Here is a 20,328-nt window from a genome sequence, read left to right as displayed (position 1 = left end):
CTCCATTGACAAGAGTCTCTAGAGATTTAGTCCTCCTCCTCTTCCTGGTACAGAGAGGGAGACACCCTTACAGATGGAGATTTCCCTTCTATATGTAAGTGTTTTGTACAAAAGGGTAACTTCTGCTTTTCAGAGCTTCTCCTATCTCTGCTGTTTCTTAAAAATAACCAGCTCAAGATAATCCTTATGCCAAAGAGGCATATTGTGGGGTGGCAAATTGACAGTTTTAAGGAGTAAAGTCCCTTCAATCTGTAGTTTTTCTTTTAGGTAGTTAATGTAGTTTTGGGAGATGAATGTGGAGGGAGTGGAATGTGAAATGAAGATGCCATCCTCACATGACCTGGTTGATCTGCTTTCGTTCCAAGGACAAACTGTGCTTGACTGCAAATGAGTATGGTTAGCCATGATGGATGGTGTCTTAAGGAGGAGGGGAATGCTGATCCTCTGGCAGATAACACCTTTATTTTAGAGCAGTCTTCCCTGCTAGAACAAGGCCGAGTCTAGTCTTTCTAATGGTGGCTCTGTGGTAACCTCTGCAAGTATGATTCCATTATATGGAAATACCATTTTTGAACCCTTAACAAAGAATATTTGAAATAGTATGCTTGCTGGTAAATTGTTGCAAAATATTGTACAAGTAGAATCTAGTATATAACCTGGGGCTTATCTTTAACAGTTCTCCCCCCTTTATTATGTGCTATATCTAATCCATAATCAAGTCCTATCGATTTTACCAACCCATATATCTTTCTAAGTTACTCATTCCCACCACCTTCTCCATTATCATCCCAGTCTAAGCTGTCATCAGCTGTCATCTGGAATACTATACTTGTCTCCTAACTAGTCTCCCTAGATCACTTTGGCCCTCTTCCAATATATTCTTCACATTGTAGTCATTGATTAATTTATTCATTCAATCAAAAAATGTTTAATAAGTATCCATTATATGCCAGGTACCATTCTATGTGTTAGTTATATAGCAGTGAGCAAAACAAAGCCTCTGCCCTCATGGAGTTATATTCTATTGTGAGAGATGGGCAATAAGCAAATATTTAACACAATGTTAGGTAGGGGTATTGTCATGAAGAAAAATTAAACAGGCAAGGGAATAGTGTTAGGAGTGCTATTTTAGATGGAGTTGGCAGAGAAAACTTCTCTGAGTAGATTTTCTTTTTAAGATTTTATTTATTTATTTGGGAGAGAGAACGAATGAGAGAGAGAGATTGAGAAAATGAGTGGGGGGAGGGGCAGAGGAAGATACAGACTCCCTGCAGAGCAGTGAGCCTGATGCGGGACTTGATCCCAGGACCTTGGGACCATGACCTAAGCCGAAGGCAGAGGCTTAACCAACTGAGCCACCCAGGAGCCCCTGAGTAGATATTGTTTGAGCACAGAGATCTGAACAAGAGAGGGGGTGATACATACAAATGTCTGAGGAAAGAACGTTCTAGGTAAGATGAACAGTTAAGTCCAGTGGATCTTGGGTGGGAACAAGGTTAGCATTTTTAGGAATAGCATGGAAGCCAATGTGGTTGGAGCAGAGCTAATAAAGACAGGATAGCAGAAGTATCTGGGGGCCTGAGCTTTGCAAATCATGGTGTAAGGACTTGAATTTCTCCCAAGTGTATTTGAAAGCTGTTAGAAGATTTTAAGCAGAGGAAGGGTGTGACTGAGTGATTTCGAATAGTCATATGACATCCTCTCTCCTACTTAAAAGCTTTTAAAATCTTCCCATGAATTTTGGGATAAAGACGAAATCACTTACTATGATCGGCAAGGCCCAGTATGGTCTTACTCCATCTGAGTCTTCAGCCTCATATTGTATTATGCCCTCAAGCCTTTGTACTTACAATCTTTAACTTGTGGAAGAGCCTTTGCCTATGCTATTTCCTTTGCCTGAAACGCTCTTCCCTTCCCTTTTTGACTCATTAATGCCTATTCATCCCTCAGATCTCATTTTCATTGAGTAGGTAGAAATCCTCCTATTATGTTTATAGAACTATATCCATCTCTATCATAGCATTTGTCATAAGCACAATTTTGTATTTGCATAATTACTTAAATAACATAATTTTACCATGCAAAATCAGAAGCTCCATCATCATTATATCCATAGCATCTAGAGTACTTGGTATTCTTACAGAAGTTACAAAATCAGTATTTGTTGAATGAATGAATGAATGAATGTATTTCTCTGTGGTCTAACTTGTGTATTTCATATGGTGGAGTAGGGGGCTTGGAAAAAAAATATATCTGCTATGTGTTTGAGACACCCAAGAGATGCGTGTCTATCTTTTATTCTGTGCCTGAAGACACTCTCTTGATTCACTAGATCAAGCGGTTCTCTCTGGACATCATATTTCTCATAGATCTCCTGGCATGGAGGTGTTGGTTCAGATCCTACACCTCTTTCATCAGGCACCATAACCACTTCAGCCCTGATGGGCCTTGGCATAGTGGGGCTCATGGCTGCTTTACCGAGTAAGGAATTTCCCTGTTGATAGGTACCATTGCTCTGATCATTCATCTTATGTTACCGGAGTTGCCTATGACAAAGTTGAAGATGTGTGTAGGTAAGAGGAGGGTTGCTCTGAATCATGTTACTCTCTGTCGGAGGAGTCCCAAATAGTGTTGCTGGGACCACTGATGTTAGTGTTTAGTGAAAAAACTCTTGCCTTTTCACTAGGACATACTCATGCATGTAAGAGACCATGCTAGTCTCAAATGTTATGTCACTCTGATGACTTAAGGTATGCTTCCTAACCCAAACTCTTCATTCCTGCATCCCTTTTCCCTTAGGATGTGTTTTTTTCCCCTCAGCATTTCTTAAATTAGGTTTCTGTTGGAACACCTGGGTGGCTCAGTCTATTAACCATCTGCCTTCAGCTAAGGTCATGATCCCAGTGTCTTGGGATGGAGTCCATGTTGGGCTCTTCCTCTGCCCTGGCCCCCACTCATTTTCTGTCCCTGTCAAATAAATAAATGAAATCTTTAAAAAAAAAAATTAGGTTTCTGAGCCATTCTATCCCACAGTACAGTGGGCACAAAGGACTTCTCACCGGGGTTCCCCAGGCACTATGCAGACACACTCTTTTCAGACCATACTGTATTTACCAGGTTGTAAAACATGCCCTCACATGCCTGAGCCTCAGGCATAGAGATGATGATGCAAGCTGAATTCCTCCCACATACAATTAGGAAGAGCAGGGCTGGGTAGAAAGGCATGTGTGAACTTTGCAATTCAGACCCATGGAGTGGAGTTCCTCTCACAACTCCACACATCAGTGGCTGAATGACCGGGTGTGTTGCTAACTTCTCTGAGCTTCATTTGTTTCTTCATTCATGAAATGATACAGTAGCAACTTCCTTGCTGGATCCTTAGGAAAAATAAATAAATGAATATAAAGCTTTACCATAGGATCTGACCTAATAAGGATAGCTAACCAAACAATTTCTGAGTTAAGAACTGCGCTAAGTGCCATACTAAGTATTACCTCATTTGAAAATGCTCACAATAACCCTGGGAGGTAGGTACTATCTCCATTTTATAAATGAAGAAACAGGTACAGAGAGGTTAGGTGACTTGTCCAAAGTCACACACAGCTAGAAGTGGCCAAGCTGACTGGAAGGGGCTGATCTAAATGAGCTCTAAAATCTCTTTCCCCCCAAAATACAAGGGCTCTATACATTGGATTAAAATAAGGTCATTGTATTACTTAAATAGATGCATTCATTCACCACCTGACTCCCAGCAGCAGTCGTTCTATAAACCAGAATTAGGGCTAACACTAATGAGGAGATAAAAGAATAAGTAGCTGCTTGACTTACTTTTATCTGAGAATAATTAAATATTTCTGGCAGCCAAAGGGTCTGAGCAGGGTGAGTCCTTTGGATTACTGGTTTAAAAGAGGGCTTCACTGGGGCGCCTGAGTGGCTCAGTGGGTTAAACCTCTGCCTTCGGCTCGGGTCATGATCTCAGGGTCCTGGGATCAAGCCCCACATCGGGCTCTCTGCTCAGCAGGGAGCCTGCTTCCCCCCTCTCTCTGCCTGCTTCTCTGCCTACTTGTGATCTTTCTCTCTGTCAAATAAATAAAATGCCACTGCCTCTGGGAACTATTTTTAAAAAAAAGAGAGAGAGAGCTTCATTGCAAACCATCCTATCCCAGAGGTTTTCCCTGACGTTTATATCCTTAAGGAGGAGCAGGGCACTGGAGAGTTCCAAGTGGTCTTCTGCGGTTATGTGAGAGCCATTGTGGCTTGCAAATGTCTGTTTTTAGATAGATAATTTGCTCCCAGGTGTATCTGGTTTGGGGGAAGGGAGAATAATTATTAACATTAATAATGAAAATAAATGTTAAGGAATAGGAAATTAACTTAAGGCTAATCGCATTGCAAAGAATGGAAAACTATACTCCTGTCAAAAAAGCTGAAATTGAAGTCCCTGGCTGGCTCAGTCGGTTAAGCGTCCAACTTCTTGATTTTGGCTCGGGTCGTGATCTCAGGGTGGTGAGATTGAGCCCCACATCAGGCTCTGCACTGGGTGTGGAGCCTGCTTGGGATTCTCTCTCTCCCTTTCCTTCTGCCCCTCTCCCACCCCACTATCTAAAAAAAAGGGGGGGGGGGGTGCTGAAATCATGTCTATGCAAACATACACCCTAACTGCATATGACTACCCAAAACAAAGCAGGAAACTTTCAGAAAATACACAGGACAAAACCCTAATAACCTTGAAGATTTGCCCCAGTGATTCTCAAACTGTGCGGCATATTAGAATCACCTGGGGAGACTAAAAAACTGATACTCGGGTTGTACCCCACTGTGATTAAATCTAAATGTCTGGGGGGTGGGAACCAGCCTTTTTTTTTTTTTTTTTTAGGATCCCCAGGTGAGTGCAATGTTCGACGAAGTTTGGGGATACTGGTCTAGCCTATATATTCAGAAGTCATCTTCTTACCCCTGGGGCTCTATTGAAGAAGAGTCAATGACAAGGAAACCTTTGAGGACCTGACATTATTTAGTAAGTCAATCTCCAAGGTAGGATTCCTGACTATTAGAAATGGGTGGGTGTTCCTTGAGGTCACGGGCTGTGTTCTTAAATAAGAAGTGATGAAAGTGGCTAAGGAGAGAGAAAAGAAATGGCTCTAGAATTTCCTTATAAAAGGAGACTGGGGTGCCTCAGGAGCTCATTCAGTTAAGAGTCTGACTTCAGCTCAGGTCCTGATCTCTCAGTCCTGGGATGGAGCCCTGTGTTGGGATCCCTGCTCAGCGAGGATTCTCCTTCTCCCTCTCTCTCTCTGCCCCTCTCACCCGCTTGTGTTCTCTCTCCTTCTTTCTCAACTGAATAAATAAAAACTTTTAAAAAATGGAGCTTTGGAGGGTGATTTGGTTATAATTCGTTGTGGCTGTTTGCAAGGACTGCTTTAGATTATAGATTACATGTTCGTTTAGAGTGCTGATGGACTTTGTGAGGGAAGATAAAGCCATCAATCATTACCACTGTGAAGGAGAAGAGGATTTATTTCACACTTTTTTTTCCTCTTTCTTTGTTTGCTCAGATGATTTTCAGCAAAATCTAAAACCACTTAACATCACCTTACTTTCCTGTCCCTGTTCATTAGTGTCTCTAACCCCAGTAAAAAGACACTAATAAATAATTACTAGTATTTACAGTATTTACATAGCTTTTACCATGTGCAGATGCTGTTTTGAACTACTTGTTATATTAATAGACAATGTCTCAACCCAGAGAAATAGCCCATTGAGTGGAATGCCAGGATACAGTGAATAGCTGGGACAGGGCCGGGGGCGGGGGGGTGGGTGGGCAGGGAGGTAGGAAGATACTTCGGATGATCCTTGCAGTGCCCTTAAGTGAAATTACAAAGAATTCCTTGATGCTTTAGACTACCATTAAAACACACGCGCAAACACACACACACACACCACCACCAACAACAAAAACCCTCGAGCTTGAAAAAGCCTTTAGAGATGTTGAAATGTAGCATTCCTACCAGGTAAGGTGATAAAAAACCACTTTAACAGTTTAAATGTACATGATGACAAAATACAAGACGAAGACTTTATTAACATTCCGGTGGTTGATTACTTGACTACGACTATGTTTCTTTTAATAGTCAAGACCAAAATCCTCCAACAGACTAGTAGTTATCAAATATGTCCTGACTGGAACTCTTTTTTTCTTTTTTTTTTAAGATTTTATTTATTTATTTGAGACAGAGACAGAGAGAATAAGAACCAGAGCACGTGCAACAGCAAGGAGAGGAGCAGGGGCACAGGGAGAAGCAGATTCCCTGCTCAGCGGGGATCCTGATGCCGATGTCGGGCTGGACCCCAGGACCCAGAGATCTGACCTGACCAGATGCTTAGCCCACTGAGCCACCAAGGCGCCCCCTCACTAGAACTCTTAACCACACCCATGGTCAAGTTTAAAGGGCATTGTTTGCTAGTTGGTACAGGAGACATTTCCATTGTGGAAGGAGGAAGGCACAAATCCTGGAAACTGGCTTGAAAACTGCTTCAGTTGGTTTCTCAAGAAGGTTTTCTAAACCATTCCTGATCTCTGAGTATTCTGATGTTTACAAGTGTAATCTTACAGCTTGTTTTGCTGAAGTTTAATGGTTTGCTGGGTGACATTTTCCCCCTCTCTTCCAATGTATTCAACATCCTATGCAGCCTGGAATCTCAAATCGCCTAGAGAGGTAAGTACCAGATCATGTGAGTCTAAACTAAATATATATGTTTTAATCAACACCTCATTTGAGAAATATTCTTTGGGTTCAAAGAGAAACTCTGAAACTCAGTCTCACCAGCCTCTGAAAAGTTGAGTCTGGTATCTTCTAGGTGCTCTAGAATGGCTCATCGTGTTTCTGAACTGTTTCCGAGCATCTGTGTATTCCCAAACATTAACCAAAAATGGGGAGTTCCTTTCGCGTAGCTTTTATCTTCAGTGTCACTTCCTCGAGCTGTCTCTGCATTTCTTCACAAACTGCCTCCTCAAAACCTGTTTTCAATTAGCTTTTACTCTCTCTTGCCCCATACTTTGCATTGATGATTTTGTAACGCTCATCAAATAGAGGAAGATCGAGACAAGCACTTTTATTTTTTAACATCATGATTTCCCTATGAAATTTAGCTTTGTTTGAGCAATTTCATATTCAACATTTCTGAGGGCCTCAGCTGCTAGAAGTACTGGCTGTATTCTAGGTGGGCTGTGTGTGTTCTTTCACATCTTTCTTGAGAACATTCGTGAGCGTGAGAGACTTGCTTTTCCTGGACGTTTTTCCTTCCTTCCAGCCGTCAGTCGCGAGGGGGCCGGCCACTCTCGTTGCGCCTTGTGATGCCCGCGCCACAGCCTCCCTGGCAGAAAAGGGCCTCCTGAGCAGAGCTTGAGGCTCCTCTGCTTTCCCATCTCAGTGCCTTTCTCTTCCCCACCGCCAAGTGTCCTCCATCCCCCAATGAAGGCAGGGGGCTCAGGAGGGCGCAGCTGGGGTGCAGCTGGGCGCAGTCCCTCGGCGCCACAGTCTGGCTCTCTGGCGTCCTGTGGCCAGACCCGTCCTCTTGGCCTCGCTGAGCGGCCTCCACAGCACGAGGGTTCACGTGCTCAACAGTCCCCGGGACGGCCCCCGGTGCCCCTCCTCCCCCTCCCTCCTTCCCAGCAGCTGCTTCCGGTTGGGCAGCCAGAGCTGGGTTTAGGTCGCTTCTTCCACCAGCCGCGTTGGGGGGCCCCGGCTGCCTCCTGCCCGGCTATGGCTGGGAAGCCAGGACACAGGTGAGGGCAAACGAGGGAGGTGGCTGAGGCCGTGCTGCTCGGGGAGGACGGTGGCCTGGGCTTGGCATGATGGCCACGACTGCTGGAGAACCTTGCCTGGCAGATTCCCTGTGGGCCTTGAGCTGCCATTTACCTCTGGCCAAAGTCGGGGCGAGTTGACGAAGAGCTCCGGAAAGTTCCCTCCCGCAGGTTTCTCCAGCGTCCAGTTCCCTCCAGCAGGGCCTCTCCCTGGAGGCCCATTGGTCTAAGCTCATTGGCTGAGAAGGGGTGATGGACAGGCTGTCTCTTTGCCACCCCGCCCACCACCTCGCCTCCAGTTTGCTTTTGTGAAGAGGGGTCATTGCTCCCCTCTCCATGCAGACCCCAGGAAGAAAGACTAAGTCGTGATTACCAATATGTGCTATGCAAATGATTCAAGATCGGTAGCTCTTTCTAAATGGATTTTTTTTTTTAAGGTAGTCTCTTCTCCTAACGTGGGGCTCAGACTCACAACCCCGAGATCAAGACTTGCATGTGTGGCCAGCTGAGCCAGGCAGGTGCCCCAAATAAAACAGGAAGCCTTGACACAGTAGGTACAAATTCCACCAAGGGGCTGGAGTGCTTCCTTCCACTAACACAAACTCCGGTCAAGCTGCTGCTTTTCCCCCTTCCCTTTCCTTTCATTTCCTTTCCTTCTCTTCTCTTTTCTTTTTCTTTTTCCTTTTGATTTCTTTTTTTCCCTTTTTTTCTTCTCTTCTTTCTCTTCTCTTCTCTCTTTCTTCGATCCCTCCCTCCTTTCTCCTTTCCTTTCCTTTCTTTCTTTGTTTCTTTTTCTCTTTCTTTCTTTCTTTCTTTCCTTTCTCTCTTTCTCTCGTTCTTTCTTTCTTCAACATTTTGGTTCCAGATCAAGACAGCATGGTTTTGTGCAAAATGCCCTGGGCTTAATGGTGCGATATTAATGAAAACGTTTTAGGTTGGAAGAGACCTTAGAAATCACGGAATGCAGTGGTTCTCCAAACTTGAGTATGCATAGGGGATCACCTGAAGTGCTCGTTGGACCACAGATTGCTGGGCCCCACTGCAAAGGCCAGGATTCCAGGGTCTGGGGTGAGCTGAGACTGCATTTCCAGCAGGTTCCCATGGGAGGCTGCTGCTGCCAGTGGAAGCACTACACTTTGAGAACCACGGTTCTATTCCAACTTTGTCATTTCACAGATGGGTGGGTCAACTGAGGCAGAACCCCAGCGGGGTTCCAAAGTTGGTTTTAACCCTTATCAGCTGTTATGCAATCTCATTTAGCTTCTCTGTGCCTCAGTTTTCTCATCTACAAAGTTAGAGTAACAGCCCCTGTCCTGCCTACCCCCATGGAGTTCTTTATAGATTTTGGATACTAGCCCTTTGTCTGATATGTTATTTGCCAATATCTTCTCCCATTCTGTCAGTTGTCTTTTGGTTTTGTTGACTTTCCTTTGCTGTGCAAAAGCTTTTGATTTTGATGAAGTCCCCATAATTCATTTTTGCCCTTGCTTCCCTTGCCTTTGGTGATGTTTCTAGGAAGAAGTTGGTGCAGCTGAGGTCGAAGAAGTTGCTGCCTGTGTTCTCCTCAAGGAATTTGATGGATTCTTGTCTCACATTGAGGTCTTTCATCCATTTTGAGTCAATTTTTTTTGTGTGGTGTAAGGAAATGGTCCAGTTTCATTCTTCTGCATGTGACTGTCTGATTTTCCAAACACCATTTGTTGAAGAGACTTTCTTTTTTCCATTGGATATTCTTCCCTGCTTTGTGGAAGGTTAGTGACTATACAGCGTCCATTTCTGGATTCTCTATTCTGTTACATTGATCTATGGGTCTGTTTTTGTGCCAGTACCATACTGTCTTGATGACTACAATATTGTAGTATAGTTTGAAGTTTGGAATTGTGATGCCACCAGCTTTGGTTTTCTTTTTTCAAGATTCCTCTGGCTATTTGGGGTCTTTTCTGGTTCCATACAAATTTTAGGATTATTTGTTCTAGTTCTGTGAAAAAGGTTGGTGATATTTTGATAGGGATTGCATTAAATGTGTAGATTGCTCTAGGTAGCATAGATATTTTCACAGTTTGTTCTTCCAATCCATGAGCATGGAATGTTTTTCCATTTCTTTGTGTCTTAATTTCTTTCATGAGTATTCTATAGTTGTCTGAGTACAGATCCTTTTCCTCTTTGGTTAGATTTATTCTTATGTATCTTATGGTTTGGGGTGCAATTGTAAATGGGATTGACTCCTTAATTTCTCTTTCTTTTGTCATGTTGTTGGTGTATAGAAAGGCAACTGGTTTCTGTGCATTGATTTTATATCCTGACACTTAACTGAATTCCTGTATGAGTTCTAGCAGTTTTGGAGTGGAGTCTTTTGGGCTTTCCACATAAAGTATCATATCATCTGCAAAGAGTGAGAGTTTGACTTCTTCTTTGCTGATTTGGATGGCTTTTATTTCTTTTTGTTGTCTGATTGCTGAGGCTAGGACTTCTCTTACTATGTTGAATAGCAGTGGTGATAGTGGATATCCCTGCCATGTTCCTGACCTTAGAGGAAAAGGTCTTAGTTTTTCCCCACTGAGAATGATATTCACTGTGGGTTTTTCATAGATGGCTTTGATGATATTGAAGTATACACTCTATCCCTACACTGTGAAGAGTTTTAATCAAGAAAGGATGCTGTACTTTGTCAAATGCTTTTTCAGCATCTATTGGGAGCATTACATGGTTCTTGTTCTTTCTTTTATTAGTGTATTGTATCACATTGATTTGCAGATGTTGAACCAACCTTGCAGCCCTGAAATAAATCCCACTTGGTCATGGTGAATAATCCTTTTAATGTACTATTGGATCCTATTGGCTAGTATTTTGGCGAGAATTGTTGCATCCATATTCATCAGTGATATTGGTCTGTAATTCTCCTTTTTGGTGGGGTCTTTGTCTGGTGTTGGGATCAAAGTAATGCTGATGAGTTTTCTTTCTCATGTAGAAAATTTTCCATTGTTTTCCTTTTCTATTTCTTCCTTGTTCTTTAAATTTACAAAATTTTTTACATCTGATAAGACCAATCAGGTATATATAGATCTTCCTGGACTCACAATGGGTTTTTGTCCCCATAAGCCCATCATAAGTGGAAAATAGTATCAGCCCCAAGTATATGTAATACACCTAACCTACCAAACATTGTAGGTTAGTCTAGCCTACCTTAAATCATAAGTTGAACCATCATCAGGGAGCCATCTGTAGTTTCCTTTCATTTTTTGGTATGAACTTTTACTATCTATACCCTTATCTATCTGGAGTTATATTGGCACATGATATGAAGTTCAGATCTGGTGTTTGTTTTGTTTTTTCCAAACAGTCTATCTCTGGCATCATTTGTTGAGTAATCCCTTTTTTCTCCCTTCATGTGTGCTTTGCATGTGTTAAAACTCCTATGAAGGCAGGGTGCCTGGATGGTTCAGTTGGTAAGCATCTGCCTTCAGCTCAGGTCATGATCCCAGAGTCCTGGGATCCAGCCACACATCAGGCTCGCTGCTCAGCGGGAAGCCTGCGCCTCCCTCTCCCACTCCCTGTGCTTGTATTCCCTTTCTCACTGTGTCTCTGTCAAAAAAATAAAAATCTTAAAAAAGAAAAAGGTTAAAAACAAACCAACAAACTTCTAGGAAGGTGGAATAAATGGAAGGGAGAGTTTAGTCCAAGCCGATTCTTTTTCAAATGGAGGCACTGAGGCCCAGAGTAGCTAATGGTTTTCCTAAGGTCCTGTTAGTTAATAGAGAAGTCACAACTAAAACCAAGATCTCTGGCTTCTTACCTGAATTTGAGGTAAGTCTGCTTCTTGTCATTTCCAGCTCCAGGGACATTTGACAACAGAAGTTTTACTAATCAGCCACAAAGAAAATGAACATGACCTAGGGTGTCTGAAAGGTTTAGACCAGCCTGCCTCACCTTTTCCAGATAAATCAGTAAATATTTACTGCCCATGTGTGTTCAGTGACTTGTATGGGACATTGCTGGGGACAGAGAAGTAGGTCACTACCTCCGGTGACAAGAACTCAAGTCTAATTGGGAGAAAGACTGCATGTGAATATTTCCATCTTTACATTATCATTTACTGACTCACTCAACTGCAGCAGAGTGAGTCAGGAAGACCTGCAGTGTGTGGGCTTTTCTCAGGGAAGGTTTCCTAGAGGAGGGGAGGGCCTGGAATTAAAAAGATGGCACATCCCTTACCTCAGTAGGGCAGTAAAAAACAAATTGTCTCCACAAGGCCCATGTTAAAATTTACACAAAGCTGAAGAGGGTCCTTGGCTCATAAAGCCTGACCCAAGGGATGGAGGTAGGAAAAAGATACTACCTCTGGCCAGGAATTATCCAAAGGGCTTATTGCCAGGGGTTAAGGAGAGAAAGGGATGAGTATGTGATGGAAGTCCTTTGGTGGGAAAGGTTCTTACTAGGACACCCCTATTTCCTATTGCATGCTATGATCAGAGCTGCCTCTGCCTTTCCTTAGCAGAAACAACTACTCCTGGGTATGTATATATATATGTGTATGTGTGTGTGTGTGTGTGTGTATATACATATATATATGTGTATATATATACATATATATGTATGTGTGTATATACATATGTGTATATATATGTGTGTATATATATACATATATATGTATGTATGTATGTATATACATATATGTATATATATATATATATATATATATATATATATATATGCAAGAGAGAACTCCTCATTTCACCTGCTTCTTCTCTCTGTCCATCCCTTTTTTCTTATCTTTACGTTGAATATAATTATAGATCAAAGATGAAAATTTTGGGACAAAGGTGATAATTCATAACTGAAATACATATTGACAAGTTATAAATAACACAATTTAAAATGTGGGGAGGGGGCACCTGGCCTGGCTCAGTCAGTAGAGCATGTGACTCTTGATCTTGGGGTTGTAAGTTTAAGCCCCACATTGAGTATAAAGATGATTAAAAAAAAAGAAAATCCTGGGGCGCCTGGGTGGCTCAGTGGGTTAAAGCCTCTGCCTTCGGCTCAGGTCATGATCCCAGGGTCCTGGGATCGAGCCCCGCATCGGGCTCTCTGCTGGGCAGGGAGCCTGCTTCCTCCTCTCTCTCTGCCTGCTTCTCTGCCTGCTTGTGATCTCTGTCTGTCAAATAAATAAATAAAATCTTAAAAAAAAAAAAAGAAAATCCTATGAAAATGTGGAAGAGAGGGAAGGGAAAAATAGAATAAGCTCGTGGATTTATACATTGGCATATGGGAGTCCAAGGATTTTTTTTTAATAGAGTTTACTCTTTAGAGCAGTTTTAGGTTCACAGCAAAACTGAGCAGAAGGTTCTGAGATTTTTCATATGCCCCCTACCCCCACACATGCACAGCCTCCCTGTCAACGTCCCACACCAGAGTGGTACATTTGTTTCAATCAATTAACCTCCACTGACAGATCATTATCTGTTCATAGGTTCATAGGTTCATAGGTTACATAGGTTCATAGGTTCATAGGTTGCAATAAGCTTCACTCTTGGTGTTGTACATTCTATAGATTTTGAGAAATGTATAATGACATGCATCCACCATGACATATCATATAGAATAAGTTCTGTGCCCTAAAAATCCCTTGTGCATTACATACTCATCTCTTTCTCTCCTCAACCCCCAGCAACCACTGATCTTTTTAGTCTGCATAGGTTTGCATTTTTTAGAATGTCATATAGTTGGGATTTTGCAGTATATATATACACTTTTGAAATTGCCTTCTTTCACTTAATACTATGACTTAAAATTCTTCCATGTCTTTTCATGACTTGGTAGCTCATTAGTATTTTCCCCCATCTTTATTGGCATATCATTGATATATAACATTGTGCAAGTTTAAGGTATACAATGTGATGATTTTTATGTGTGTGTATATATATATATATACATATATATATATATAGTGGAATGATTACCATAATGAAATTAGTATGTCCATAGTTACGATTGTTGTTGTTGTTGTTGTTGTTATGAGAACATTTAAGATTTAGTCTCTTAAGAACTGAGAAGGATACAATATAGTATTTAACTACAGTCACCATGCTGTACATTAGATCTCTGGAATCTGTTCAGCTTATAACTGGAAATTTATACCCTTTGACTAGCATCTCACCATTCCCCCCACAGCCCCTGGCAACTACCATTCTACTCTTCATGTCTATGAGCTTGGTTTTTTTAGATTCCACATATAAGTGATATTGTGTAGCATTTGTCTGACTTATTTCAGTTAACATAATGGCCTCATGATCCATCTATGTTGTCCTTTCATGGCTGAATAATATTCCACTTACATACATACATCTTCTTTATCCAATCATCCATCTATAGACATGTAGATTTTTTCTGTGTCTTGGCTACTGTGAATAACGCTGCAACGAACAGGGGAGTCCAGGTGTCTGAGACCCTGATTTCATTTCCTTTGGCTATATACCCAGAAGTGGAATTTCTGGATCATATGGGAGTTCTATTTTAATTTTTCAAGGAACTTCCATTGTTTTCCATAGTAGCTATGTCAATTTATGGTCTCACCAATAGTGCACAAGGGTTCTCTTTTCTCCATATCCTCACCAACACTTGTTATCTCATGACTTTTTTTTTTAATCTCTTGATTTTTTGATAACAGCCGCCTGAACAGGTGTGAGGAGATATCTCAATGTGGTTTTGAGTTGCATTTTCCTGATGAATAAAGATGTTGAGGACCTTTTTCTGTACCTATTGGCCATTTGTATGTCTTTTTTGGAAAAATATCTATTCATGTACCTTATTTTTAAATTGGATTATTCATATTATTCATATTCTGAGGGCATTGAGTTTTATGAGTTCTTTATATATTTTGGATATTAACCCCTTATCAGATATATGATTTGCAAATATTTTCTCCTATTCCATAGGCTGCCTTTTCATTTTGTTGATTATTTCCTTGGCTGTACAGAAGCTTTTTTGTTTGATCTAGTCCCACTTGTCCATTTTTGTTTGTTCCTTGTGCTTTTAGTGTCATATTAAAAAAATCTTTGTTGAGACCCATATCAAGGAGCTCATCATAAAGAAACTTTTCTTCTAGGAGTTCCATGGTTTCAGGTTTTTACATTTAAGTCTTTAATTCCTTTAAGTTATTTTTTGTGAGTGGTATAAGATAGGGGTCCAATTTCATTCATTTGCACGTGGATAACCAGTTTCCCCAACACTATTTATTGAAGAGACCATTTTTTTCCCTTTGAGCATTTTTGGCTCCCTTGTCAAATATTAGTTGACCATATATACATGGGCTTATTTCTGGGCTCTCAATTCTGTTCTGTTGGTCTATGTGTCTGGTTTTATGCCTTCCTTTGCTAACTTTGGGCTTCGTTTGTTCTCCTTTTTCTAGTTCTTTGAGGTGTAATGTGAGGATGTTTGAGATCTTTCTTTTTTTATTAATGTACGCATTTTTCACTATAACTTTCTTCTTTAAACTGCTTTTGCTACATTGTATAAGTTGTAGTATGTTGTGTTTCCATTTTATTTGCTCTTTGAGTTCTTCTTTGATGCATTACATGTTTAGAAGAACATTGTATAATTTACATGCATTTGTGAATTTTCCAGTTTTTCTCCTATTATTGGTTTCTAGTTTGGGTCAGAAAAGATACTTGATATAATTTCAGTCTTCTAGATTTTGTTAAGACTTGTTTGGTCTCGGGGCACCTGGGTGGCTCAGTGGGTTAAGTGGCTGCCTTCGGCTCAGGTCATGATCTCAAGGTCCTGGCATCGAGCCCCGCATCAGGCTCCCTGCTGCCCAGAGAATCTGCTCCCACCTCTTTCTCTCCGCCTGCCTTTCTGCCTACTTGTGATCTTCTCTCTGTCCAAAAAAAAAAAAAAAAAAAAAAAGACTTGTTTGGTCTGTTTGGAATAACTATCACCATTAATAATTGTATTTTTTTTTTAAACCTGCTTAGGTCTTGACTACCTATATATGGCCTTCCAATCTTATTTTTATTTGAATTGTCATCGTGGCCTATGAGGCTTCTACTCTCAGGCAGGGGCCCTGATGCTGTACACACTGTTGTAGACTTAATTACAAAATCTTGATCTTTGGACACTGTGCTTTGGAAAGAGGAAGCAAAAATGTTGCCTTGGAGTTACTAAAAGGTTGTCATTTTTCTTGACTAAATAAAATGTTTCTGATGGAAAAGTCCAGAGGCTTTGGTCTAAGGATTGTCTTTTAGGCTTTATGCGCTTACTTAAACATTTCATTTTTTGGTTGCTACTACAAGCTTTGTAAGATCAGTCCCCCCAGTTAGGACACTTACCCCTTGAAACACTTTACTCATAACCCTGGGGGCCCCCAATATTTGCAACTTGGGTAATGGTAACATAGAGAGCAATTATACAGAACTCTCTGCACTTGCCCCATGTTAATGTGTTCCAGGTTTGGCAGCAATGAGCACCTTCCTATGAAGCAGAATCTTTCTTGGGGATGATAGTATCATGACGGTTAGGCCAGTAGTGTTTGGCCTCTTGCCCCAATGCCGCGTTGACCCCTTCCAATGGCCCAGAAATGTACTGCATATCACATATCCTATTGTTGAAGCACGTAAGACCTGATGAAATTCAATGTTTTAAAGATGCCCAAAACTTTCAATCAGGCAGAGTAAGGTCACCACCATGAAGGAAGTTGGACCACTGGAGAGCGGTCTTAGCCCTGGCTCCAACCTTAAAGTGGAGAACTCCGTGTAGCCAAGCTTCTAGTCCTTTCCCCTCAGTAGCCCCTGCTTCACAAGGCTTTAGGCAAAAGTAGAACTGCAATCCCAAAGCCATAGAACATATTCACATAGAACAATTGTCTTTCTGCTAACTGGAAGTCTAAGTGATTAAATCAATATCACCTTGCCCTCATTTGTAGAGGCACGCACCTCTAAAGTTACTAGGCTGAAATTATGGAAACAGTCTAAGTGTCCATGGACTGATGGATGGATAAAGAAAATGTGGTATGTGTATACACACACACACACACACACACACACACACACACACACACTGGAATATTATTCAGCCAATAAAAGAATGAAATCTTGCCATTTACAGTGACATGGATGGAACTAGAGAGTATTATGCTAAGTAAAATAAGTGAGAGAAAAACAAATACCACACTATTTCACTCATATGTGCAATTTAAGAAACAAAACAAGCAAGCAAAGGGAAAAAAGAGAGGCGCAAACTGATGGACTCTTAACTATAGAGAACAAACTGACGGTTACCAGAGAGGAGGTGGGTGGGGAGATGGGTGAAATAGGTGATGAGGATTAAAGAGTGCACTTATAATTAGCACTGAGTAATGTATAGAATTGTTGAATCACTATAATGTATGCCTAAAACTAATATTACACTGTATGTTAACTATACCGGAATTTGAATAAAAACTTTAAAAAAACAAGTTACTAGGGGGTGCCTGGGGGGCTCAGTCATTAAGCATCTGCTTTCAGCTCAGGCCATGATCCCAGGGTCCTGGGTTCGAGCCCCACATCAGGCTCCCTGCTCAGCAAGAAGCCTACTTCTCCCTCTCTCACTTCCCCTGCTTGTGTTCCCTCTCTTGCTGTGTGTGTGTCTCTCTCTGTCAAAATAAGTAAAATCTCTAAAAAAATTTTAAAAATTAAAAAAAAAGTTACTAGGCTGGACAGCCCCCACCTCCTAGGCAAACCACTCACCCCTAGCCACAGAGAGGAGGGGAGGCCAAAAGTGGGAATGGAAGAGGAAGTCAGGATGAGAGGAATGGTCAGCTGTGAGGGGAAGGGTCATGCAGGCAAACCCAGCAATTTTTTATTCCTCCCTTCCCATCATGCCACGCAGATTTTTTCTTTTGTAGTATCGCCTCCATTATGAACTTCCTAGGTGGAGGAGTGGAGCTGTAGACAGTTTTACCTTAATAGTCAGTTGGTTAATTGTCTGGATCTCTGAGGCAGAAACCACCCTGGTTTTTTTTTTTTTTAAGATTTTATTTATTTATTTGACGGAGATCACAAGTAGGCAGAGAGAGAGAGAGGGAAGCATACTCCCTGCTGAGCAGAGAGCCTAATGTAGGACTCGATCCCAGGACCCTGAGATCATGACTTGAGCCGAAGGCAGCGGCTTAACCCACTGAGCCACCCAGGCACCCCAACCACCCTGGATTTTTGTCTAGGTTCACTGGAAGTTCAATTTTCTTCTTCAAGTCGTTCCCTTTATTCTATACCCCAAACACCACCAAACATTGAGACCTCCCTTTGGATGTCTGGACAGTACCTCGCTCATCTTAGGAGACCCAGCAGTGTCTTCACCCTTCCACTGTGTCTGCCCCTATCACCTTGGGGTTGCGTTGTTTAAATAGAAATGGAGGCCTAAACATAACTGTGCCTTTTAAGTTCTGAGTGGTTTGGCTGAGAAAAATCAGTGGCTGCTTGGTTGTGCTGGTGATGGTGGACTGTGACATTATACCACCATATGCTGGATTTTGCATTTGTTCTATAAAACATCTATTGTTCCTGACACTGTATCTTTGCCTTTTGGATAATGCTTAGTTTTTTGAATGCATGGAATTTATTTCCTTTTTATTCCGATAGGAACATTTTATTTAGGTAGTTGTCCTTTACCCAGGTAATCCTGGTAGGTCAGTTGTTATACCTCCCTTGTCTCCTTTCTCAATATGGACTTCTCTTTGGCTATTCTTACTGTCAGAGCTCTCCATTAAGAATTTTTTTCACACAGCTAACAACTCTGTTTTTAAATGAAGAGGTTATTTTTTTTAATGCTCAGAGGCCTGTTCTTACAACTATTCAGTTTCTTTGATCTTTGCTATATGAAAAACGAATACAACAGAACCTGTTCTGTAGTCTAAATCAAATAAGATATTGACAACTGGGGGTTGTCAGAGAAGCAAAATGATCTTAAGAGATTGTTCAGGGCAGGGGAGCCTGGCTGGCTCAGTCGGAAGAGCATGCAAAGTTTGATCTCGGGGTTGTGAGTTTGAGCCCCTTGTTGGATATAGAGATTACTAAAAAAATAAAATAAACTTTTAAAAAAGAGAGATTATGCAGGGCAGAAAGTGCCTCCACACAGGTGTGCCTAACCTAGCTGATGGCTTCTAGGTGACTGTTTGTGTTGGGGAGAAGGTGTTTAAGAGGAGGTTTTATGTGTATAAACACCTGGAGAACAAAGATGAGTGGGAGAGAGAATGCAGAGAGGTTGAGTAGAGGGGGCAAGATGGTGGTCATACTCCAGCCTGGCTCAGGGACTACATCTGAGTCCCACAGCAAGATGGGCTACTGGAACATGCCATTACCAAAAGGAAAGTTCCCATTGTGCTCAGGGAACAAAGTGTAACATGGACTGAAGAAGGGAAAGGAGTGACATTAGGTATTTAACCTGGCTTGCCTGTAATATTTGTAAAATTTGCAGGGGTCAGAAAAAGAGTTTGTTTGGGGATCCCCATACCCTATGTCTAAATATTTCAAATGTTTAAGTCACCAAATACAGCATGTTTTATTTAATGATATCATCTCTTTCCATGACACATGTACCTTCATAATGACCTGAAAGGATTTAGAATTTCAGACTCCTTTAAGTTCTGCTCTAATGATGTAGGAAGAGCTGCCCCCCTACCCTGACTCCAGCCCCATCCCCTGTTTCAAGCACGTGACCTCCTCCCCATTAGGCCCAAGAGCACACACGCCAGCAGTGCAGTCAGCTCTTCCAAGGACAGCTCAAAGAGGAGCATGCAGGCCCTGGCAATGGGCTTGGGACGATTCTGGGGGCCAGGGCCCTGGAGTGTGGGCTAGCAGGGACACATCCCTTGTTTCGGTGGACTGGGTCCTGTAGGGAGGGGGATGGCCAGAAGAGGACCAAAGTGGGGCCTCAGGACATGGGTCCCTCTTGCCTGGGTCTTAAAGCAATAGTCTACCACAACTAGCACAGCATAAACACTAACCAGAACCAGTTTGAAGGCCCTCAGATCACACTACCTTGGCCTGCTCTTCCAGTTTAAATAATGGTGATGAAGAGCCTTCTGCCTTCTATTTCACCATGTGGTTCTAGCCATAAGGAATCCTCCGTGATAATACGTTGTAAAATGTCAACACTGGTGACCAAAAACAGAGTTGTGGGAGTGTTAAGTTTACTTCAGTTTAGCAGACATTATTTAAGTACCTAATTAGAGCTTTGGGAAAGAAAGATAAAACCTTTTAAGGTCCCAACCATTCAGAGGTTCAACCTAGGGATTGGTGTTGGTGAAGTAGGGGGAATATATATATATATATATATATATATATATATATATATATATATGATTATATATATGAGAATAGGAGCTGTGCTAGCAGAGAACGTGAAAGAAGGCATCTCATGCCACCAAGGGGCACCCAGAAAATCTTAACAAAATGCAGAAATGAAGCCCTCTTATCTGAAACCCCTGGGCCCTTCCCCTTCTCTGATCCTCTATTTGAGTCAACTATGACTTTATCTTTTTTTTTTGCTGAAAC

This window comes from Lutra lutra, chromosome X (assembly GCF_902655055.1).
Source record: "Lutra lutra chromosome X, mLutLut1.2, whole genome shotgun sequence".
In the NCBI taxonomy this organism is placed as follows: domain Eukaryota; kingdom Metazoa; phylum Chordata; class Mammalia; order Carnivora; family Mustelidae; genus Lutra; species Lutra lutra.
This window is presented reverse-complemented; position numbering follows the sequence as displayed.